Here is a 25,522-nt window from a genome sequence, read left to right as displayed (position 1 = left end):
AAAAATTTTTTTTTAATAAAATGTTGAAAATACTTTCAAGATATTCTCTTTTCCTCTCCCAACTCCATTGCTTTGGAGGGTCTATAGTATTGTGATGATGATGATGATGATGATGGCTGGAAAGTTATTAGACAGGAGAAGGTTTTAGGAGGAATTTAGTGTTCCATTCTCCAATTCAATTAGAGGGAAGAACAGACTGAAGGAGTTTGGAAGATATTGAATATTAAGCTGATTTAACAATATGATGAGGTTTCAGGTGATCAGCTTATCTCAGATAGGGCACTGTGTTCCATGAACTATAAGAATAATATTTATTAGAGTAATGATTTCAAAAATATGTCCAACACACTGATGCATTGTCGGTGGAGTTGTGAAAGAATCCAACCATTCTGGAGAGCAATTTGGAACTATGCCCAAAAAGTTACCAAACTATGCATACCCTTTGATCCAGCAGTGCTACTACTAGGCTTATATCCCAAAGAAATACTAAAGATAGGAAAGGGACCTGTATGTGCCAAAATGTTTGTGGCAGCTCTTTTTGTAGTGGCTAGAAACTGGAAAATGAATGGATGTCCATCAATTGGAGAATGGTGGGTAAATTGTGGTATTTGAATGTTATGGAATATTATTGCTCTGTAAGAAATGACCAGCAGGATGAATACAGAGAGGCTTGGAGAGACTTACATGAACTGATTGAGTGAAATGAGCAAAACCAGGAGATCACTATACACTTCAACAACGATACTATATGAAGATATATTCTGATTGAAGTGGATATCTTCAATATAAAGAAGATCTAATTCAGTTCCAGTTGATCAATGATGGACAGAAACAGCTACACCCAGAGAAGGAACACTGGGAAAGGAGTGTAAAATGTTTGCACTATTGTCTTTCCCCAGGTTACTTATACCTTCGGAATCCAATTCTTACCATGTAACAAGAAATTTGATTTTACACACATATATTGTATCTAGGTTATACTGTAACACATTATATATATATATATATATATATATATATATATATATATATATATATATATATATAATATTTAATATGCCTGTCATCTAGGGGAGGGAGTAGAGGGAGAGAGGGGAAAATTTGGAAAAGTGAATACAAAGGATAATGTTGTAAAAAAAAATTACCCATACATATATACTGTCAAAAAAAAAAATATATATATATATATATATATATATATATATATATATATATATATATATATATATATATAATTATAAAATTAATAAATTATTTTTTAAAAAGTACCCATGCATATTGCATATGTACTGTCAAAAAAAAAGTTATAATTATAAAATTAATTAAAAAAATAAACTATCAAAAATATGTCCAACAGAGCTGAATTTAAAGCACTGTTCTGTTAACTTGCCTGAAAGGGATCACGTGCCTCTAATTAAGTAAAGTATGTAGCAAAAAGGATCTGACTTCTGAAGGCTCCAACTCTGGCCAAGTTGAAGCTTAGGAGAAGTACATTGGGAATAATGGCCACTTGAGGCCAGAGGAAAAGAAAGAAAAACTATGCTGTTTCATTACTTGAAATATGATAGGAAAAGCAATTTTATATTATTGGGAATTTAAAGCTGTATTTTGGTTCAGAGTTGTTACCTAACATTGTAAGTTATGCTTTAAATTCTGCTCTGTTGGACATGTGGGTTTTATGGAATCCTTCACCCCCCCTTCCCCCAACTGATTTCTGCTACTTTAAAGGTTGGGTGGGGTAGGGATCTTTTGTCTTTAAAAGTGAAGATTTAAACTTGTCTCCCCCTCCCCCCACTGCTCTCTGATATTTCAGGTATGAAGCATCTCATCAAGCCTGAGCTGCAGTTTAGTTCACCTTCCCTCCTCCCTGCCTCTTTGGAGGTGGAGTGGGGGGAAGGGCAGCCATATGGAATCCTTTCCTTCCCCCCTCCCTCTAAATAAGGGGTCCTCAAACTTTTTAAATAGGGGGCCAGTGACACTAATACATTGCTGATGGAGTTGTGAAAGAATCCAGCCATTCTGGAGAGCAATTTGGAACTATGCCCAAAAAGTTATCAAACTGTACATACCCTTTGACCCAGCAGTACTACTACTGGGCTTATTATATCCCAAAGAAATACTAAAGAGCGGAAAGAGACCTGTATGTGCCAAAATGTTTGTGGCAGCTCTTTTTGTTGTAGCTAGAAACTGGAAGATGAATGGACGCCCATCAGTTGGAGAATGGTTGGGTAAATTATGGTATATGAAGGTTATGGAATATTATTACTCTGTAAGAAATGACCAGCAGGAGGAATACAGAGAGGCTTGGAGAGACTTATATCAACTGATGCTGAGTGAAATGAGCAGAACCAGAAGATCGCTGTACACTTCAACAACAATACTGTATGAGGATGTATTCTGATGGAAGTGGAAATCTTCAACATAAAGAAGATCCAACTCACTTCCAGTTGATCAGTGATGGACAGAGGTAGCTACACCCAGAGAAGGAACACTGGGAAGTGAATGTAAATTGTTAACACTAATATCTGTCTGCCCAGGTTACATGTACCTTCGGAATCTAATGCTTATTGTGCAACAAGAAAATGGTATTTACACACATATATTGTATCTAGGTTATATTGTAACACATGTAAAATGTATGGGATTGCCTGTCATTGGGGGGAGGGAGTAGAGGGAGGGAGGGGATAATTTGGAAAAATGAATACAAGGGATAATATTATAAAAAAAAATATAATAAAAAATAATAAATAAATAAATAAATAGGGGGCCAGTTCATTGTCCCTCAGACTGTTGGAGGGCTGGACTATAGTAAAAACAAAAACTCACACTCTGTCTCCGCCCCTCAGCCCATTTGCCATAACCCAGCAGGCCACATAAATGTCCTCAGTGGGCCGCATCTGGCTCACGGGCGGAAGTTTGAGAACCCCTGAAACTATTTCAGCCATTTTCTATCTAAGTTGTAGCCACCCATTTCTTGGCTAAAAGGAGCAAACTGATTCATATAAATATAAGGTTATCTATAATCAATATACCCTATACTTGAGCAAATAAGTATTTAGTCTATTCATCTATCAGTTACTAGATATTGTGTCTGGATATTCAAGTTTTTTTTGTTTTGTTTTGGTTTGGTTTGGTTTTTGGTTTTGGGGGGGTTTTTTAGGTTTATAACTAATGAGAGGCCACATTTTGTAGCAGTCCTTGTGGGCCTTTCTATCTCAGACTGTTCTAACTTTTCTTTGTTAGATTTATTTTTGTTTCTAGATTTGGTCAAATTACAGATACTGACTTGCTCCTGGGACCTAGATTGAGCTTTGATTGTTGGCATGCCACATTACACCCATCCCACTCCCTGGACTGAGCATTTCTGCCCATCTTCAGCAAGAAGCAGTTTTTGAGAAAACCATCAACCCTGCTCAGTAATTTGGACTCATATAGGGGAGTGGGAAAGTGTCTGAATTGTTAAAACTATTACTGTGCTTAAGACTTTGGATGGAAATTGTTAAACTTGCGTAACTATTGCTGTGATGTTTGAGGGATTTTTAGTATGTTATATATATATATATATATATATATATATATATATATATATATATATATGTATAGGAATTTTGATTCGCTCTTGGGAGTTATATGTGGAATGGTTATTTGATAATTCATTTCCGTAAGAAAAAAGGGGAGGAAGACATAGGAAATTGGGGAAACTGATGTATTTTCTTAGGCACTTCTGCCCCACCCCCTATCTTACTATTTCAGATTTAATTGGAAGTCCTTTAAACAGTACTTTACTCCTTGCTTAAATTTACTGGACTGATTTGTTGGTTATGCTTTAACTTTGAAATCCCTTATTCTGTTGGAATTGCCCTGGCAGACTCAGTTTTGGGGATTATTTTTTAGAAACCACCAGAAATCAGATATCTGTCCAGGGACTGGCAGTCTCTGTGATCTGTTTCTCTGCTCCTGTTACCCCAGGTCCTTAATTAGCATTTCAGGATGCTTAAAAGGACCTTACAGTTTTGATGTCAGGCCTTTAAAAGTTTGGGGTTTGCCTACCTTTGCCTAACTACATAATCTGCTTAAAAATCTGATCCTTTCTGCAGCCCTGTCTGTTCCTCTGGGCAGGGACAGGTAGAGCTATTCCAAACCTCAACCTTCTCCCCTGGAGAGGGTTGCCCCTCTGACTGGGCAGCACAACTGTCTTGAGACCTGCTGCTCTGTAAGCAGAGGCTGAATCAAATGCACAAATGACCCCAGACCTAACTCACAGTGAACTGTCCATATGCTCCTCAACTGCAGAGGACCTGACATGATTGCAATAAGAAGCTTTGTGTATTGCTGATTAACTCTGGGGTTATCAGGGAGAGATTTGCCCTTGCCATAAGTCTTTGCAGTGTTCTAGCTTTATTTTGGTTTTTATTTGGTTTATTTACTTTACATAAGGTTGGTCAAAATTATAGTGCTAAGACATTCTAAAGGAAGGTAATTCAAAGATTTGAATAGTTGGAAGAGAGTGTGGAATGTTGTGCCATAGTTCTCTTTTAATGTCCTGACCCAGTTTCCCTAATTGTCCTATTCAGTTACTCTGCCTTAGGTTATACCAATAGTGTTGGAGGCCAAATTTGATTGAATTCTGTAAAGAACTGAGCAATGCACTTGGATAATGAAGCACGTGAGACTAATTGCCAATTGGACAGTTCCCTATTAACTTGTTTGAAGGTTGACCCTCCCCAGCTGTTCTGTGCTGACTTGATTGGTGGGACAAAGAGGGAGAAGTGATGTGTGTGGGAGGAGTAGGAGGAGGAGGAAATTGAGATGTTGATGCTGAGTCAGTCTCTCGTGGCATTTGAGGGAGGAAAGTGTGCGTGAGATTGCTAGACCTAATCCCCTGACCTTGACTGTAAAAGATCAAGAATAAAGATGTTTAGTGATCCTGACTCGGGCTGATTTCTGGGAAGACAGAGTTCCAGCAGAAATCTGTCAGTTATCCAAGTATTTACAAATAGAAAGTCATAATTCGACAATATATCTCCTCAACAGGACGTGTTTGAGGACCCAAAATTGCGCAGTGGTCTTTAAACAAACTCTCAATCAAAGAGCCAGGAACTCAATTGAAAGAGACAGACTTTAGGGAGTTAAAAGATCACTTACCCAGACCAAACCACCAACTGGAATCCTGATTGGAAACAAAAGGTCTGTGCTGGAACCAAGCAACTGAACTTGAAAATGGTAGCCAGCAGAAGTCGTTTTTGAATCCTACTTCTGACACCAGAAATGTTTATCTGAAATAAAGAAGACCACAAAAGTAGCAACAACAAAAGGAAATAGAATTACAATTCAGGATAACATGTATCAAAGTATTTGAGTGCCTGGAAGGGGCAGAAGTGATAGGATTTAAATAGATGTCAGAAGGAGGAAATCTCACAGGAGATTTACATAACCTGTTTTGCATAACAACCAAAAATACATAGAAAAGGTTGGGGATATACACTGGGGAATAGAGTGATATCTGGTTAGAAGAACAGGTTGTAGGTTCAGCAAATAAGATTTTACAGAGATATTACAAAACTGCTTCCAACTGATTTGAATCAGCTCCAACAATGAAGTCATTGGGGTCAGGATTAGGTAACCTATTCTGATGACAGCACTCAACAACAGTAAATATCTTGTGCTTAAACAATAAAACAATACTATAAAAGACATGAATTTAAATCAGGGAAACAATACTAATGATTTTTTTCCTTGTATCAACACATTATATATGTGCATATATGTATGTACACAGACACAGACATACACACACTATAAATATATATGTGTATATGTATATGATGTAAATTGTGTCCCCTTTAACCTTTGGGGGGCCCCAGATGTAAACTGTGTCCCCTTTGGGGGAATTCCTGACTCTCAAACCCTGGGAGGGACACATCTTTCCCAGACAACCCTCATTCAATTGGAAATCTCAGCCTGGGGCTGAGTGACTCAAACTGCTCCCCAGCTCCGGACCAAGATTTACCCAATATAATCAAGAGTTTGTTAATCCACTTTTGCCAAATTCTTAATCAGAAAGGCCCATTGATGAAGATATTTTCTTCTCAGTGTCAATCCATCTCTGTAAAATCATCCTAACGAGGTTCTTTGCCTACTAAGAAAGCTGCATTCTTAGCAAGCTGTCTTCTTGGTGCAGATAAATCTCCTTTTGCCACAAACTTTGGGATTGCAAATTCTTTCACAAGGAATCTGCAACATCAACCAGAGAGCATCTCTTTCCTCAATGCTCACCCCTCATCATTTGGCCTGATACAGAGATCCCCAAGAGATTAGCCAAGGTAGGCCCCTTTTTTGTTGGTTGTCTCCTATAGCTAGGATGACCCAAATTTCTGAGAAAATTTGGGTTGTTGGGCGCTCCATGCTCAGCAGATTTCTCTGTCTGAAGATGCTTAGATTGGAATTCCTTTGTTCGGACAAGTCCTCTTAATCAGGGAATGTTTTGTCTTCTCTCTCTCCCTAGGGATGCCTCGGAGAACAAGGTGCTATAGAATCAGGGAAATCTAAGGTTTGTGGCAAAATAGGACAATACACTTCTATCCCTAAAGATTCTCCTTTAGTCTGTCTCTTTAAAAACAGAGACAAATTCAGTTTGAAAGATCAGACTAGGGGGCAGCTAGGTGGCCACAGTGGATAGAGCACCACCCCTGAATTCAGGAGGACCCGAGTTCAAATGAGGTCTCTGACACTTAACACTTCCTAGCTGTGTGATCCTGGGCAAGTCACTTAACCCCAGCCTCAGGGGAAAAAAAAAAAGAAAGAAAGAAAGATCTCAAGATTAAGAAACTCATTTACTTTTGCAATGCTTTCTAGCCTCAATATATCTTGGAAAAACAGGAAAAATGGCTCATTAATGTCTCAATTAACTACAGCACTATTCAGCAACTTGATTTGTTTTGCCAAAGGTAAGGCAAGTGGACTGAAGTTTCCTATGTCCGAGACTTTATGGCCTTGTCTCAAGATCCTAAATTAAGACAGCACTGCAGAATGCTGGTGGTAAGATTTACTTCAGGAGAATTGAAGGTAGATAATGATGTTCTAGATGATCCCCTCCTTTTCACTCCTTTAGGGGCACAAGATTCTTCTTTGGCTCCCCAATGTAGACCTGCAAATCCCTTCCAAAACCACCTTCTTATCAAAGACACGACCTTGGGTCCCACAGTACTTCTTCCACATGATCACCCTTGCCTCCTGAACCAGATTCTAAGGCTGCCTAGACCCCACTCCTCAGTTCTCATAAAAGGAATGGGACCCCCTTTCTTCTTCTCAGGATCCTGATCCAGCCAACCCAACTAAACTCTGCCCCCTAAGGGAAGTAGCAGACTCTTGGGAAAGGACACTTAGAGTACAAGTGCCCTTCTCAATATCAGATCTTTCCCAAATTAAGGAAAGACTGGACCAGTACTCTGAGGACCCCATAAAGTATATTGAGGGATTTAAAGCCATTGCCCTCCAATTCAATCTTTCATGGGGATATGTTAATATCATTATCTCTTCCTGTTGTACTATAGATTAGAAAAAGAGAATCTGGGATCTAGCCCAAAAGTTTAGGGATGGCATGGCTGCCTCCTCCTCTTCTGGTAGATACCCCCAGGAGCTGGGTAGAACTACCAGGAGGGGAGTAGTGATAGAGAGAGAAGGGACCACTTCTTAACCTGCCTCACTGAAGGCATGAAAAGGGGAACTAAGAAGCAGGTTAATTATGACAAACTTAGGGAAATCACCCAAGGAGCTAAGGAAAATCCTGCCCTCTTTCAGAGCTGCCTTGTAGAGGCTCTAAGAAAATATACTAATCTGGACCCCACTTCTTCAGAGGGGACCACTATCCACAGCATGCATTTTATTCATCAATCTGCCCCAGATATACAGAGGAAGCTGCAGAAGTTAGCCTTGGCTGCCAAACTCCCCAGGCTCAGTTGCTAAAAACAGCTTTTAAAGTTTAACAACAGGGACTGAGTTGTAGCAGAGGAAGAAGACCACAGGGCCAGAGCAAGAAATAAAGAGCAGGCCCATATCTTGGCTGCTGCTACTTCCAAAAAACACAGGAGTTTGTGCTTTAGGTATAATGGGCAGAGCCACTGGGCATGTAATTGCCTTGAAGGGAAAAAAGCCCCAGCTCTTGCCCTGAATGCAACAAGGAAGGGCACTGGAAAAGGGACTGCCCAGAGGGATAGAGCCACCACTTCAAGCCTAGCCCTCTGGTCTCTTCAGGACCAGTAGTGACAGGGCCAGGGTTTGGGTAGGCCCCACTCACTCCATAACAACCCCTGAATCCAGGGTTATTTTGGATATAGCAGGTAAGGCCATTGAATTCCTTTTTGATACGGGGCCTGGCATTCTGGTCCCACTGGATCCTCCTCCCATAGGATAATGGAAATTGAAGGGACTTAACTGTTTTGAGACTTTTCCTCTGCTTTGTCAATTTGGCGACCTGTTGTTTAAACACTTCTTTCTTATTATTCCCTCCTATCCTTCTCCCTTATTGGGGCATGATTTAATGGTGAAATTGGGGACCCAGTTTTCTCTTCTCAGACCTCCAAGTGACCTTTTCATGCTTCTTTCAAAACCCTCCCATATTCCCTCTGAAATCTGGGAGAAAATAGATTCTTCTGTCTGGGATCAAGGGATTCCTAGGTAGGCCAAGTACACTACCCCAGCCGTAATTAAGCTGCAGGACCCTGGTGTATTTCCCCATAAACATCAATACCCAATAAAACTGGAGGCTAGGGAGGGTTGCAACCTCTGATTGAGAAATTTCTTAAGTATAAGCTTCTAGTTCCCTGTAAGTCTCCCTGAAATACTCCAGTTCTTTCTGTTACAAAACCAAAAGGGGAGTTTCACATGGTACAAGACCTCAGGGCAATTAATGAAGCAGTCATTCCAATTCACCCCATTGTGCCTAATCCTTATATGATTCTTACTCAGATTCCAGGGAACACAAAATGGTTCTCCACCCAAGACTGTAAAGATGCCTTCTTTTGTAAACCTTTGCATAAAGACACAATTTCTCTTTGCTTTTGAATGGGCAAAGCCAGGGGAAATTCCTCACCAACTAATTTGGACAGTTCTGCTCCAAGGCTTCTGAGATAGCCTACAACATATTCAGACAGGCACTGTCTAAAGATTTAAAGGAATTGGAATTGCTTGACAGCAGTCTCATCCAGTACAGAAATGACATTTTAATCTGCAGTCCCAACAGAGTAGAGTTCCTAAATGCAGCCATGAAAACCCTAAATTTTCTAGCCTCAAAGGGCTACAGGGTCTCCTTACCCAAAGTCCACATTGCCTACCAGTCTGCCAAATATTTGAGCCACAATCTTACCCCCACTTCTCGCTCTCTGGGAGAGGAAACAGATCATTTTAGGCCTTCCAGACCCTGCCTCAGAGAAACAGCTACACACTTTCCTGGGCATGGCTGTGCTGGAAACACAATATGTAACTTTGCTTTAACTCCGGTAGACCTTTTCTTCTCTTCTTGTGAGAGAATAATGGTGATTCAAGGAGACTGAGAGGCAGTTGCTGTTCTCTGACCTCTCCATGAGAAGCTGTTGCGTTGTCTGACATCTCTCCTCTTCCCTCTGCCTCCAATTTATTTTCCCAGTCGGCAAGCACCGCCTGTGTCAGTAAAGGCTGCTTTGCAATGCTTTCAGGTGTTCACAGCTGTGGAGGTTCTCAGAGAATTGACCTGCCTTTTACAATGCACTTAGATATAGTCCTTAACAAGTCTGGTTTCTGCAGAATTTGGATTCCTAATTTTAGAATTATTGCCAAGCCTCTCTACAATTCTTTTCAAGGATCTTATAATCTTCTCTTTGAAAGGGGACCTGATCAAGCCAAGTCTTTTAAAATCCTGAAGTCCAAACTGACCTCCGCCCCTGCCTTGGCCCTACCTAACTTAGAAAAGTCTTTCTTTTTTTTCTTTTATTTATTTATTTTTTAGAAAAGCTTTTTACTCTGTATGTGAATAAAAGGTGAGGTTAGGTTTTGGGTGTCTTAACTCAGTCTCTGGGACCTGACCCCAGACCAATCACCTACTACTCAAAGAAACTGGACTCTGTTTCCCTTGGATGACCCTCCTGCCTTAGAGTAATGGCTGCCACAGCCTTTTTAATTGAAGAAGCCTCAAAACTAACTTTGGGACAGTCATTAGAGGATTTAACTCCTCACCAGGTTCAGCGCATTTAAGAAGCCAAAGAGCATCAGTGGCTAGCTAATGGAAGGCTTACTAGATACCAGGCTCTCCAGCTAGACACCCCCGACCTGACTCTCCGGATGTGTCACACCCTTAATCCTTCCACCCTGCTTCCTGACAACACTCAGTCAAGTGACATCATTCATAATTGTGAGGAAGCTTTAGGTTCTGTCTACTCTAGCCAACCTGACTTAAAGGACATTCCCCTTAACAACCCAGATGGTGAATGGTTTACAGATGGGTCAAGCTTTCTTGAAAATAGGGAAAGAATGGAAGGATATTCTTTGGTGGCTTTCAATGGCACCCTAGAAGTTAAGCCACTGCATCCTGGGACTTCTGCCCAGGAAGCTGAACTCATTCCTCTAACCAGAGCTTTGGAACTGGGGAAGGGAATGAGAGTGAACATCTATACTGACTCCAAATATGCTTTTCATATTTTGCATGCTCATAAGGCTATATAGAAAGAAAGGGGACTTTTGACAGCAAAGAACTCTCCTATTAAATATGTAGGAGAAATTCTACAACTACTACAAGTTGTCCACAGACCCAGAGAGGTTTCAATCATGTTTTGTGAAGGACACGAGAAGGGAAATTCACTTCAAGCCAAAGGAAATATGGTTGCAGAACTAGCTGCTAAAATTGCCACCTATTCACCACTGACCGTGGCACCTTTAATCCCCCAGCTCCCTGATCCTTATACCCCTTCTTATAGCTCACAGGAAAAAAAAAAACAAAAAACCGGGCCAAGATGGCAGCATGGAGGCAGACAGCTGCTTGAGCTCCGTGTTTTCTCTCAGGACTTACTTCATGACAAGCCTCAGAGTTAATGCTTGACAAGAAAAGAAACCCACCAAGAGAAGACATCCTTGAAATTCTCCAGAGAAGGTCTGTGTTTGCTCAAAGGAGGGTCGAACAGACTGGGCGCAGACTGAGGGCAGGCAAGCCAGAGCGATACAGGCAGCTCACACAGCTCAGACCAGAGGGGGGAGGGGTACGATCTCTGCCGTTTCTGCAAAAAGATTTTTACCCCAGTGTGGATATTCCGTCTTGGCAGCAAGCCAGGAGCAGGAGAGGGTGTAAACACAGGAGGTGAAGATTAAAACCCCGGAAAGCTAGAGTCTCTCGGAACCGGCCACCCCCAACCCCGACTTGGAGTGACTCAGCGCGTTCTCAGAGCCTCAGAGCGCAGACTCAGAGCAGCCATCACTGTTCTGTTAGTGGCTCTCTGCTGCCCTACCCCCAGTCTGTAGAGGAAGCCCATTAACACCATCCAGCCCCGTTCCCCCCCAAAACAGACCAATTGTTTCTCTTGTCAATTTGTTTTCTTCCATTCCTCTCTTGACAAAATGAACAAAAAATTCAAAAGGGCTCTAACCATTGACAGCTTCTGTATGGAGAGAGAGCAGACTTCAAATATTGAGGAGACTAAAAACAGACTGTCCCCAGAAGAATCCCCTAAGGGGAATATGATCTGCTCCTTAATACAAAAGAATCTCATAGAGGAAATAAAAAAGGCTCTCACAAGAGAGCTAGAAGAGAAATGGGAAAAGAAAAGGGAAGCTTGGAAAGAGAGCCTGGAGAAATCATCCAGAGTGGATAAAGAGATCAAATCATTGAGAAACAAAATTAGTGAATTAGAAAAGGCAAACAACTCCAAGGAAAACAGGATTAGTGAGCTGGATAAAGAAATCAGCTCTCTAAAAAATAAAATGGATAAAATGGAAAAAAATTCCATAGAAGATAAAAACACAATTGGACAATTACAAAAAGATATAAAAAAAGTGAGTGAAGAAAATACATCATTGAAAATTAGACTCGAACAAGTAGAAATGAATGACTCAAGGATAAACCAAGAGGTAGTCAAGCAAAACCAGAGAAATGAAACAATTGAAAAGAATGTCAAGTACTTTATTAGAAAGACAACAGACCTGGAAAACAGATCCAGGAGAGACAATTTGAGAATAATCGGACTCCCTGAAAAATGGGAGGAAAAAAAGAACTTGGACACTATTTTCGAGGAAATTATCAAAGAGAACTGCCCAGACGTTTTGGAAACAGAAGGTAAAATAGACATTGAAAAAATTCATCAATCACCTACTGAAAGGGACCCTAAAATCAAAATGCCAAGAAATATAGTGGCCAAGTTCAAGAACCATCAGACAAAGGAAAAAATATTGGAAGCTGCTAGAAAAAAGCAATTCAGATATGGAGGAGCCACAATAAGGATAACCCAGTATCTAGCAGCGTCCACATTAAAAGAACGAAGGGCCTGGAACATGATATTCCAAAAGGCTAAGGAACTTGGTATGCAGCCAAGAATAATTTACCCAGCAAAAATGACCATCGTTTTCCAGGGAAGAAGATGGACATTTAACGAAATAAATGAATTCCATCTATTTTTGATGAAAAAACCAGACCTACATAAAAGGTTTGATCTTCAAATACAGAACTCAAGAGATTTCTAAAAAGGTAAAAAGAAATCTTGAGAACTATACTTCTGCCATAAAAATATGTAAAGAACATATGTATAATTCGTCCTAGAAACTAGAGGTGGAAAGGAAATTATATCATAAAAAAGTGTAAAGTGGTGGACTACATCTCATGAAGAGGCAAAGGTAACCTACTATATCTGAGAGAAAGAAAGGAGGGAGATGAACATAGTGTGTATTAATAGACATATTCGATTTATGGTGAAACTTCTTCCACTTCATTGAAAAGTGAGAGGGAAGGAGTAAGCTAAGGTGAAGGGAATACAGAAATTGTGAGGAAAAGGGGTAAAATAAGGGGAGGAACTTTAAGATGAGGGAGGGATACTAAAAAGGGAGGGCTGTGAAAAGCAAGTGGTGTTCACAAGTTTAATACTGGGTGGGGGGGGGGTAAGAGGGAAGGAAAGGGGAAAAGCATAAGCAGGGGTTAATAGGATGGCAAGCAATATAGAATTAGTCATTCTAATCATAAATGTGAATGGGGCAAACTGCCTCATAAAGAGGAAGCAGTTAGCAGACTGGATTAAAAGTCAGAATCCTACTATATGTTGTTTACAGGAAACACACCTGAAACAGGGTGATACATTCAACTAAAAGTAAAAAGGTGGAGCAGAATCTACTATGCTTCAGGCAAAGCCAAAAAAGCAGGGGTAGCCATCCTCATCTCAGATCAAGCAAAAACAAAAATTGATCTAATTAAAAGAGATAAGGAAGGGCATTATATCCTGCTAAAAGGTAGCATCAATAATGAAGCAGTATCAATATTAAACATATATGCACCAAGTGGTGCAGCATCTAAAGTCTTAAAAGAGAAATTAAGAGAGCTGCAAGAAGAAATAGACAGCAAAACTATAATAGTGGGAGATCTCAACTTTGCACTCTCAGAATTAAATAAATCAAACCACAAAATAAATAAGAAAGAAGTCAAAGAGGTAAATAGAATACTAGAAAAGTTTGATATGATAGATCTTTGGCGAAAGCTAAATGGAGACAGAAAGGAGTATACTTTCTTCTCATCAGTTCATGGAACCTATACAAAAATTGATCATCTACTAGGGCATAAAAACCTCAAAATCAAATGCAGTAAGGCAGAAATAGTAAATGCATCCTTTTCAGATCACAATGCAATCAAAATTACATTTAATAAAAAGCCAGGGGAAAATAGACCAAAAAATAATTGGAAACTAAATAATCTTATACTAAAGAATGATTGGGTAAAATAGCAAATCATAGACATAATTAATAACTTCACCCAAGAAAATGACAATAATGAGACAAAAAAAAAAAAAAAAAAAAAAAAAACCTTGCAGAAGAAAAGGGTTATAGCCTTTCTTCTTCTGGATAGTTTCAAACCACCCTCAAACCAATTCTTAATCCCAGAGGCAAAATAGTGGAAACTGATCTTTGTTCTTCATCAGGCCACACACCTGGGAAGAAATGCTCTTCAATCCCCTGTGAAATGTATTTTTATTGGTCACAAGCTGGGAGAAACAATCAGACAGGTCTGCCAGGCCTGCCTAATTTGTGCCCAAGTGAATCCTGAAGGAGTTGTTAAACTTCCCTCTCTCCTGAAGCATATTCAGAGAAGGGACACATACCCAGGGGAAGATTGGCAAACAGACTTTATACATATGCCCCGCTGTAGAGGTTTCAAGTTGCTTCTGATTTTCGTTGACACCTTTACTAACTGGGTAGAAGCTTTTCCCTGCAGGAATGAGAAAGCTCAGGAGGTATCAAAGGGCTTGCTAAAAGAGATCATACCTCACTTTGGCCTACCTAGCTCCTTACAGAGTGACAATGGCCCAGCCTTCACTTCCCAGATAACCCAAAATGTAGCCAAAGCCCTCAAAATCACCTACCACCTCCACTCTGCCTGGCATCCTCAGACTTCTGGGAAGGTGGAGAAAATGAATCACACCCTCAAGTAAGTCTTTACTAAACTGTTCTTAGAAACTCAAGAGGATTGGATGAAGAATCCCACATTAGGGCTTCTTAGATTCCACATTTCACCTAACGAGGATATTAAGCTGAGCCCCTTTGGGAGGCTTTTCCTAATTACTGACATTCTTATAGATACAGAACAGCATCTGGTCACTCAGATTGGTGGAGTACAGAAGGCCCTTTCTGAATACCAAATGAGCATCTCCCTAAGCCTATAGATGCTCATACTCAGACTGCCTTCCCTGTAAATCCAGAGGAGATGGTTTACTTGAAATCTTGGAAGCCTCAAGGTGCTGATCCCGTAGGTATAAAGTGGAAAGGAATATAAGGGCATTCTGAATACTCCAACATCAGTCAAACCAGAAAGATTCCCCAGCTGGATTCATATTTCCATGATTTAAAATGCTGCTTCTGTTATCTCTCCTTCAGATATCTCAGAATACTCCTGTGAGCCCATAAAGGACTTGAAGTTTCTCTTCTACAAGACTTCTGGAAAAAACTGGAGAAAAAAGGGTAAAATTGTCTGTCTCTCTCTCACTATAATCTCCTTCCTTCCTTCCTCACCATGAGAACTTTACTCCTAATACTCTCTCCAGCTTTCTTGGTGTTACTCTGTGAGCCCTCGACAGTGGGGAGATAACTTCCTAGTCATACTAGGGAACTCTGCAGGTAATGGGGGCATTCAGGATTGTTGGGTGTGCCATCAACACCCCCAAGGTGGCCCACAGATGTGATCTAATGCATTTTTTTTGCAAAGGTCCCATTCCTAAATGTTACCATCTCCACCCTGCATGCCACCCCACTTGTAATAGTTACTCACCGGGGGAACTACCTAATTATCCCCTGTTTTCTTGCTGGGAAAGATCTCATATTTACACATCACCACACCCATACCACAGAGACAGTAATTGTCACATTTACATCTCTGATGTGGGGACACTGACTTGTACCACCAATACTGTGGGTGGTTAACTACTCTCAAATCTGCTGCAATTTCACCTCAGCAACCTATACAGCTACACAGGTGGGTCAAGGGCTAGATGTATTTTTGACTATGGACCATCCTGAAAATAACTGTAGGGTATCTATTCCGAGATTATCCTGGCAAACTTACTCAGGATTCTTCTGCACCATATTCTTTGAAACTTCTTCATGACCTCCTGAAAACTAACATTCTGATAGAATGTCATGTAACTACAGAATCATCCTTGGGGATAGTCAACCAGGAAACTACTACAAAATTTGACCTCAGGTACCATCTATGCACCTAAGAGATATGCTTTTCTCTGTAAAGTAAGTTCTTCATTCTACTTCAGTATTTCTAAGCTTGTAATTCTCTCTACCCAATGCTTAACCCCTTTTAAGCACTATGGGTCTTGTACTCTAAGCCACCTAAGTGCTTCTTTCACTGTATATAATGCTACTGCCTCAAACACTGCTCCCACCTCTTCAAGGAGACAAAGACAGTGATTTGAGGAAAATGTTCTTTGGTACTTAAAGAAAGTCACAGCAACACCCTGAGTGGGATACTTAGAACATGAAAACATCCTTTTCAATTTAACTGCCACAATCAACCAGCTGGACAACAAAACTTCTCTCTGGGAGATCCAAAATCTTTGGGCTCTCTTGCTAACATGGTTTTAGATAACCAAATGGCTTTGGATTATCTACTTGACTCGAGTGGAGGTGCAGTATTGTATATCAATAGCTCAGGGAATGTTGAACTTCATACTGAGAGTACTGAGAGAATCTTAGAGAAAGTTTCCTAGATGCAAGACATTCCTCTGGGTGAGGTTCCTGGTTATAGTACCTACTAACCCCTATACGAACTCCCCTTCTAATTATTATTTTTTTACTCATATTTTCTCCTGCATTTTTAATCTGCTTGCGAGATTTATTTCTTCCAGGCTTCAAGCTACGAATTTTCAACTGCTCCTTCAGCTTGAAGATCATGGGATACTTGGACATCCCTTAGATGCTGCTTGTGCTGTCTTCATATCTCGCACTCCTGGCCTGAACCCCCAGTGAACATAGGGACAGCTCTATGATCCTTGTCAGCTTGAAGCAACTAAAAAAGATGAAATCTTCATCCCCTTATCCCAAATGAATTGGAGGGGACTGCTTAAAAGGGGGGAGGGGGGAATGATGTAAATTGTGTCCCCTTTAACCTTTGGGAGGGGTGATTGTAAACTGTGTCTTCTTTGGGGGAAATTCCTGACTCTCAAACCCTGGGAGGGACACATTTTTCCCAGACAACTCAAATTCAATTAGAAATCTCGGCCTGGGGCATAGCCAACATCGTTTTGAGTAGCTCAAACTGCTCCCCAGCACCAGGCCAACATTTACCTGATATAATCAAGGGTTTGTTAACCCACTTTTGCCAAATTCTTAATCAGGAAGGCCCACTGATGAAGATATTTTCTTCTCAGTGTCAACCCATCTCTGCAAAATCATCCTAACAAGATTCTTTGCCTACTAAAAAAGCTATCTTCTTAATGCAAATAATCTCCTTTTGCCACAAACTTCTGGTTTATGAATTTTTCTGCAAGGAATCTGCAATATTGACTAAAGGGGATCTCTTACCCTCAATACATATATATAACTGACATATATATAACTGTGCGTACTTTTTGATCCAGTAATGTCTCTACTGGGTCTGTATCCCAAAAAGATCATAAAAAAGGGAAAAGGACCTACATATGAAAAATGTTTGTAGCAGTTCTGTTAATACTGTCAAGGAACTAGAAAATGATTGGAAGCCCAGCAGTGGTGAATAGATGAATAAGTTATGGTATATGAATAAAATGGAATATTATTGTTCTGTAAGAAATGATGAACAGGCTGATTTCAGAAAAGCCTGGGAAGTCTTGAGAATGCTATACACAGTAACAAGATTACATTATGATCATCTGTGATGGACGTGGCTCTTTTCAACAATCTAATGATTCAATAGATTTAGAGTGGAAAATGCATCCACATCCAGAAAGAAAACTATGGAAACTGAATGTGGTTTGAAGCATAGTGTTTTCACCATTGTTGTTGTTAATGTTTGTTTGTTTCCTTGTTGTTTTTCTTTCTCATAGTTTTTTCCCCTTTTGATCTGATTTTTCTTGCACAACATGACAAATATGGAAATATGTTTAAAAGGATTGTATATATTTAATCTATTTTAGATTTCTTGTTCTCTTGGAGAGGGGGAGATAAGAAAGAGAGTGAGAAAAAATCAGAACACAAAGTTTTGTTGAATGTTGAATGTTGAAGACTATCTTTACATGTATTTGAAAAAATAAAGTATTATTGAAAATATGTATGTATACATATATAGTACGTGTACACATATATGGCTAAGTATGTGTTCATGCATGTACACATGTATGAGTGCAAATGGACAACAGAGTAGCATTAAGATTTTTAAGAAAATACCCTATCAGAATATTAGTATTCTATAAGAAAGGATCAGCAGGATGATTTCAGGAAGGTCTAGAGAGATTTACATGAACTAATGCTAAGTGAAGTTAGTAGAAGCAAGAGAGCATTGTACATAGCAATAATAAGATGATGTTATCAATTCTGATAGATGTGGCTCTTTTCAATAATAAGGTGATTCAGAACAATTCCAATAGACTTGTGTTAGAGTCAGGGGCAGATCTCAAGGGCAGAGTATAAGAGACACTTGGAGGCTTATTCTGCCTGAGCCAGATGACAACATTGAAGGTATTGAGTAAACCTCATTAACGAGGAAAAGCCTCCTGACTCTTGCTGATCATGCTCAAACTCATGCACTCTCAGTCATGTGACCTGGGGACTACAAAAAGGGAGTTGCAGAAGGTGGGGGAGGGAATTCCAGGGGAACTCCAGAAGGGAAGGAAGAACTCCGGAGGGAAAGCTAGAGGGAATGTTAGGGAACACTATGTAAAGAGTTAGAATAAAGACCTGTTGCCACATACTTGAGTGACTCGGGTGTTCTGTGGGGGAACCTCTAAAGAGGTAGCTCTCTGATTCAGATAATCAGAGCCAAAGACGTCTGAAGACCTGGGGAAGGTAAGAAAGCAGTTGACCCCTGCTGAGGTGAGCAGTTGGGAGTTAATGAACTTGTAATGGGGAGAGCCATCTGCATCCAGAAAGAGGACTGTGGGGACTGAATATGGGGACACAATATAGTATTTTCACCTTTTTTTGTTGTTGATTGCTTGCTTTTTTTTCTTTTTTTTAATCTGATTTTTCTTATGCAGCATGATAAATGTACTAATTTGTACAGAAGAACTGCACATGTTTAACATATATAGGATTACTTGCTGTCTAGGCTATGGGGGGAGGAGAAAAAATTTAGAACAAATAGTTTTACAAGGTTGAATGTTGAAAACTTTCTTTGCATGTATTTTGAAAATAAAAAACTATTGTTTAGAAAAAGAAATATACTATATCAATAAATATAGCAATTATACAATAATAGGAAGAAGACAAGCCAGAATAAGTTTATTACGCCTCCAAAGAAACAATAAAATTACTTTTAAAATTTCCAGGAAGAACAAAATTATTTCTTACTCTTAAAAAAATCTAACTAGTTCCTATGAATATAGGGGAAAAAATTTAAATGCAAACAAAATGTTTTCCAAAATGCAAAATGTGAGATTAAAATCCATTTCTAAAACAAAAACTGACCTCAAGAAAAAATTTATCAGAATTTTACCAAATTAAATAAAAAAGTTTTTCCCAGATTTTTCATGAAACAATACCCATTCAAAATCAAAGGCATAAATAAAAAGTGAGAGAAAGAAAACAACCTCTGGATTCATCACACAAAATAATTAAAGTCAGTCTCCACAAAAAAAAAAAAATCTCTTAAAATTTCTCACAAAAATTGCTAACTTAAAATTCTTAATCATATACTAGGCTATTTGTAGAAAACATTTTTTATTTAAACTCATTCCAGACCTACAAAAGTAGGGCCTTATAGAATTAAAGGCTGGAGCTTCCAGTAGCCATTCAATAAAAACCTGAAACAATTTTCATTTAATTAGGTATATTCAAATATCCTCATTTAGAAAACAATAGCTTACCCCTAAAGAACCAAGAGGCAAAGAGGAAAAATTCTTGGCTTTCAGAAAAACTAGCAAACCCCCAACAGTTTCCTATAAAAACAAGAAAACAAAAAATATATATTCCTATGAATAGAATTTTCCCTTACATATAGCATGATAGGTCTGAGAGAAGGTTGAAACAAGGTATAACAGATCCTGAGGGACCCCTGAGCAAGTGCTGGATACTCGAGTGCCAGATTATACTAAATTATGGATCCAAGGTGGAGAGGATCAGTTGTGAGCACTGGCACTAACTATGACTGAGGATGGAACAAATTCTTGGAAGCTCTGATCCCAGGAATTTAATGCTGTTTCCTAGAACAAAGGAAAATCAGAAGTTCAATGACTGAACTTTCACAACTCTCCAGCAGGTCAATAGTAACTGAGACATTCTAAATATAACAAAGTATTTATGAAATAGATGCTCTTGTAAGTATCAAATAAAAGAACATATAAAAATTATTTTATAAATTTTAAAGTTTTATATTTTACTTGTGAAATATAGAAATATAAATGTATATTTTATATATTAATATATTATATACTTATATGTAATATTTTATATAATGTATTATATGGTATATAATATATATTTATATATAATACATAACATATATTATAGATATAGAAATATATAGATACATTTGAATATATGAATATATATGAAATATCTCTATGTCCCTGATGTTCTAACAGTGAATGTCATGAATCCGTTGTCCTTTTGAGGGAGGAAATATGATGTAAACAGATCTTTTTGGAAAAACTGCTGTAAATTGGGGGGGAAGGGGGGAGCTGGATACTCCCAAACCCTGGAAAAGAACCTTCTGAGACAAGCCTTTCCCAAGTTAAGTGACATCATTCAATTGGAGATCTTGATCAAATCACCTTCCATTAAAACTGAGATCTTTTGGGGGTGGCCCAGATCCTCTTCAGAGAGTTCCCAGCCTTTGGGAAAAACCCTTGATTCAATTGAAGATCACTTTCTGATGATCATTTATAGATTAGCCCAGTCAGCTCCCAGCCTCAGGCCAACATTTTGCCCATATAAGCAGAGGTCTGTTAAATACACTTTTGCCAAATTCGTCATTAGGAATTTGCCGGCTAAGAAAGCCTCCTTCTTAATGAACAATACATCTCTTTTCTACCACTCAGACTTTTCAGGTTTGCAAATTCTTTCACATTGGACCTGCTCCGACTAGAGGGGATTCCCCACCTCAATTCTCACACCTCTCCACTAGCACCACATCATTTTCATATGTCTAAGTAGGTTTTATTAAAAGCTAGAAAATATTTCTCAATTGGTCACCTGAGAAGACCTTTTTGAAGACTAAAACTTTGAAGCATTGCTTTGTGCAGATAAGGATCATGTGGACATAGAAATGATAATATCTGGAAAATGAGTTAGAATCAATGAAAACATTAACATTGCAAACCAAGGTGATTATAAGGATAATGGTGATGTCAACCCTCAACTAGCTTATTCTCAGGAACTATTCAAATGAAAATCATAATCAGGTCAATTCTCCCAAAATATTCTATTTAACCAAAAGTCTTCTCATTCAGCTTCTATTGATCTCAATAATGTTTAGCCAAAACTCTTTAATTAGATCATCCACTCTGAGACTATCTAGTTAACATCTTTAAAAAACCTTTTGGGAACTTCTCAGATTGCTTTGTTAAACTCTGATGGGAGCCAAGGATTCCTGGACTATCTTTTAAAAATACATCTTTGTTCCCATTTTTATTTCTTTTCTTTTCCTGAGACTCCCCAAATTACAATGTCAAATCCCTGAGCTTGTATTTCCCCTATACAAGATCCTTTTAGGAGTAGAAACCAAGATGGTAAAAGCAGGAATCTATCAATCTCTCCCACAAGTCTCATCATATTCTTTTAAATGATGATCCTAAACAAATTTTAGAGCATGAAAACCCATAAAAAGACAGAGTGGAAAAGTTTTCCAGCTGAAGATAACTTGAAAGGTTAATAAGGGAATGATGCACCAGAATGAAAATCCAGTACACCTCCTCACAATTCCAGGGCAAAAAAGAGTGCTTGTGGTAAGATCCCTGGAAGAATCTCTGAAAACAGCTGCACAAAACCCCTGAAACTTGGGACACTGTACCCTCAACTCTAGAAACAGAACCCTACTTTAATAAAAAGTTAAAATCCAAGTAATAGGCTGGAAAAATGAGCAAAACAACAGGAAAATATTTTGAAAATAAAATGTTATGTATGAGACTACCTGCCATCTAAGGGGAGGGGGTAGAAGGAGGGAAGGGAAAAGTTGGAACAGAAGTGATTGCAAGGGACAATGTTAAAAAATTACCCACGCTTATGTTTTGTCAATAAAAAGCTATAATAAAAAAAGAAAGAAAATAGAATGTTACTACAATGGCAAAGAATATCAAAACATACACTCAGAAGAAGATAACAAAGTCAAAGCTCCTCCATCCAAAGCCTCCAAGAAAAAAAAAAAAAATTGGCCTCAGGCCATAGAAAAACTCAAAGAGGAGTTTGAAAATCAAGTAAGGAAGGTAGAAGAAAAACTGGGAAGAGAAATGAGAGTGATGTAAAAGGAAATACAAAAAACTAATAAGAAGAATGTCTTAAAAAGCAAAATTGGCCAAAAAGGCAGGAGATACAAAGTTCATTAAGAAAAATAATTCCTTGAAAATTAGAATTGAGCAGATGGAAGCTAACGACTTTATGAGAAATCAAGAAACAATCAACAAAACCAAAAGAATGAAAAAATAGAAAACAATGTAAAATATCTCATTGGAAAAAACAATTGACCTGAAAAATAGATCTAGGAAAGATCATTTGAAATTCTTGTTCTGAGTGAAAGTCTTGATCAAAAATAAAAGAGAGAGAGAAAGAGAGAGAGAGAGAGTCTACGCATCATCTTAAAAGAAATTATCAAAGAAAACTGATCCACCTATCAGCTTCTGAAAGAAATCCCAAGATGAAAACTCCCAGTAATATTATAAATAAATTCTAGAACTCCCAGGTCAAGGAGAAAATATGCAAGAATCCAGAAAAAAACAATTCAAGTATAGTGAACCCATAGTCAGAATAACATGAGATTTAGCATCTTCTACATTAAAAGATTGGAGAAGTTGGAATATTTTGGAAAGCAATGGAGCTAGGATTCCTACCCAGAATCACCTACCCAGAAAAAGAGTATAATTCTTCAGAAAAAAAAGGTGAACATTCAGTGAGGGGAAAGAAAAAAAAAAAAAGGAATTTCAAGCATTCATGATGGATGAAAAGACCAGATTTGAAAAGAAAATTTTACTTTCAAAATCAGGAATCAGGAGAAGCACAAGTTGTTATCTAAGAAAAGGAAATCATAAGGGACTTAATAGAGTTTATCTGTTTTACATGGAAGAATTATACTTTAAACTCATGAAAACTTTCTCATTTTTATGGCAGTTAGAAGTATATAGAGACAGAGGTCACATGTGTGAATTGAATATAAAGAGATAATATATTTTTAAAAAATAAAATTAAGGGGTCAGAGAGGAATATACTGAGAGAAAGGGAAAAAAGGGAGGTGAAATGGCATGAATTATCTGTCATAAAAGAGGCCCTCAAAAAAAAAAAAAAAAACTTTTACAGTGGAGGGGAAGGAAAGTAGAAAGGGATCTTACTCTCATCAAAACTGGCTCAAAAGGGAAATAATATACATAGTCAATACAAATTATAGATTTATCTTAGCCAGCAGAAAAGTAGGAAGGGAAGTGGATAGGAGAAGGGGGAGAGTGATCAAAGGAAGGGCATTTTTGAGGAGGGTTAGGGTGAAAAGACAGTGATAATAACCAAGGGAGGAGATTAGCAATAATGATTGTGAAAAGAATTTTGAAACAGGACTCTGTTGAAGGCCTCTTTTTTTTTAATGTATAGGGAACTGACTTGAATTTATTTAAAAAAAAAAAAAAAAGAGCCATTCCCCAATTGATAAATGATCAAAAAATATTAACTATGCCCAAAGGACTATAAAATCATGCATATCCTTTAACCTAACAATATCACTACTATGCCTGAATTCCAAAAGAGATTTTTTTTAAAAGAAAAGGACCTATATGTACAAAAATATTTATAGTAATTCTTTTTTTAGGGCAAAGAATTGGAAATTGAAGAGAAGTCCATCAACTGGGGAATGGTTGAATAAATTGTGGTATGTAATTACAATGAGATATTATTATTCTGTGGGAAATGATGAGCAGAATGCTCTAAAAAAAAAACCTCAAAAGTCCTCCATGAGCTTATGTAAAATGAAATGTACTATGAACAAAGTAATAGTAATATTGTGGGATGATCAGCTGTGAATGACTTTGTTGTTCTCAACCATACAAGACTACTCTGAAAGACTTATGATGAAAAATGCTATCCAACACAGAGAAAGAACTGTTTGCATCTGAATACAGACTGAAGCATACATTTTTTAAACTTTATTTTTCTTGATTGGGGTAGGAGGGGTAAAGTTCTATGTTTTCTTTTGCAACATAACTTTTATGGAAATGATTTGCAGAACTTCAAGTGTGCTTCTCAAGATGGGAGGGAAGAAAGAAGGAAGAAAATCTGGAACTCAGAAGTTTTAAAAACAAATGTAAAAAATTGGTCTACATGTAACTGGAAGTATGTGTGTGTGTGTGTGTGTGTGTGTGTGTGTGTAATTTAAAAAAAAAAAAAAAAAAGATCCATTCAATAATGTAGAACTTTGCTAACTCCTATTCAGTACTAAACCTGCTACGAGCAACTCTCTCTCAACTCATAGCATCTTTTCTTTAAGGCCTTCTTCCTCCCTAATTGTGAGTTCCACTAGAGAACTTGCTTTTCCCCTTGTTAATTGTTAAAATCCCTTTTCTTTCTAACTCCTATGTGCTATTCACATCATAAATAGCAAAACTTTATATAATCTGTGATGGATGTCTTAGCATGGTTTTTACATATTGCAAACTTTTGTATAAATTCTTTTTACAATCTATTGCTTTCCCAAGTCTATTTCTATTTGCCACTCCTGGTGCCTATGTTGCCTTTGCAATGAGAAGGATTATAAAGATAATGGGATTACATGACAGTAATAGGAAAGTTTTGAAGAATAAATTTATTCATTATAACCTGTTTTTCTTTTTAGGTGTTAATTGCATGTTAAAAACTAGAAGTTTTTCCTAGAAAAATGACTTAGAACAAAAAATGAACACTTAGAGAAGTTAACTGTTTTTCTAATATATATGTAAGCTTTGGCTGACTACCTATATTTATGAAAAACTAAGACATTCATCTTACCAAGTAAAAAATTCAATAACCTTTTTTAAACTTGGCTTTGTCTTTATCTTTTGTCTATCCATTCATCTAAAGGTGTTTTGAAGATTTTTTTTTAAAAGGGGGATTGTGGAATTTTCAAGTCTCAAAAAAGTTTAGTGGTTGTTGACTGATTTGTAGTTGAGCCTTCAGAAATTAAAATTGCAGGTATATAGAATGCTGGACTGTTGTTGCCTACTCCTCAGTTTCCAAAACCCAAAACCAGGAAGGTTTTGTTAAGGATATTGAAAAGACACTGTTCTAGCACCAGCCTTGAATTCAGGAGGACCTGAGTTCAAATCTGGTCTCAGACACTTAACACTTCCTAGCTGTGTGACCCTGGGCAAGTCACTTAACCCCAGCCTCAGGGGAAAAAAAAGAAAAGAAAAGAAAAGAAAAGACACTGTTATTTGTTATTATTATTATTTTTTTAATGGAACCTGAAAACCAGAAGCTTCTGTTAGAGGGATAGCAT

This window comes from Sminthopsis crassicaudata, chromosome 2 (genome assembly GCF_048593235.1).
Source record: "Sminthopsis crassicaudata isolate SCR6 chromosome 2, ASM4859323v1, whole genome shotgun sequence".
Lineage (NCBI taxonomy): Eukaryota > Metazoa > Chordata > Mammalia > Dasyuromorphia > Dasyuridae > Sminthopsis > Sminthopsis crassicaudata.
Note: the sequence above shows the minus strand (reverse complement) of the source record.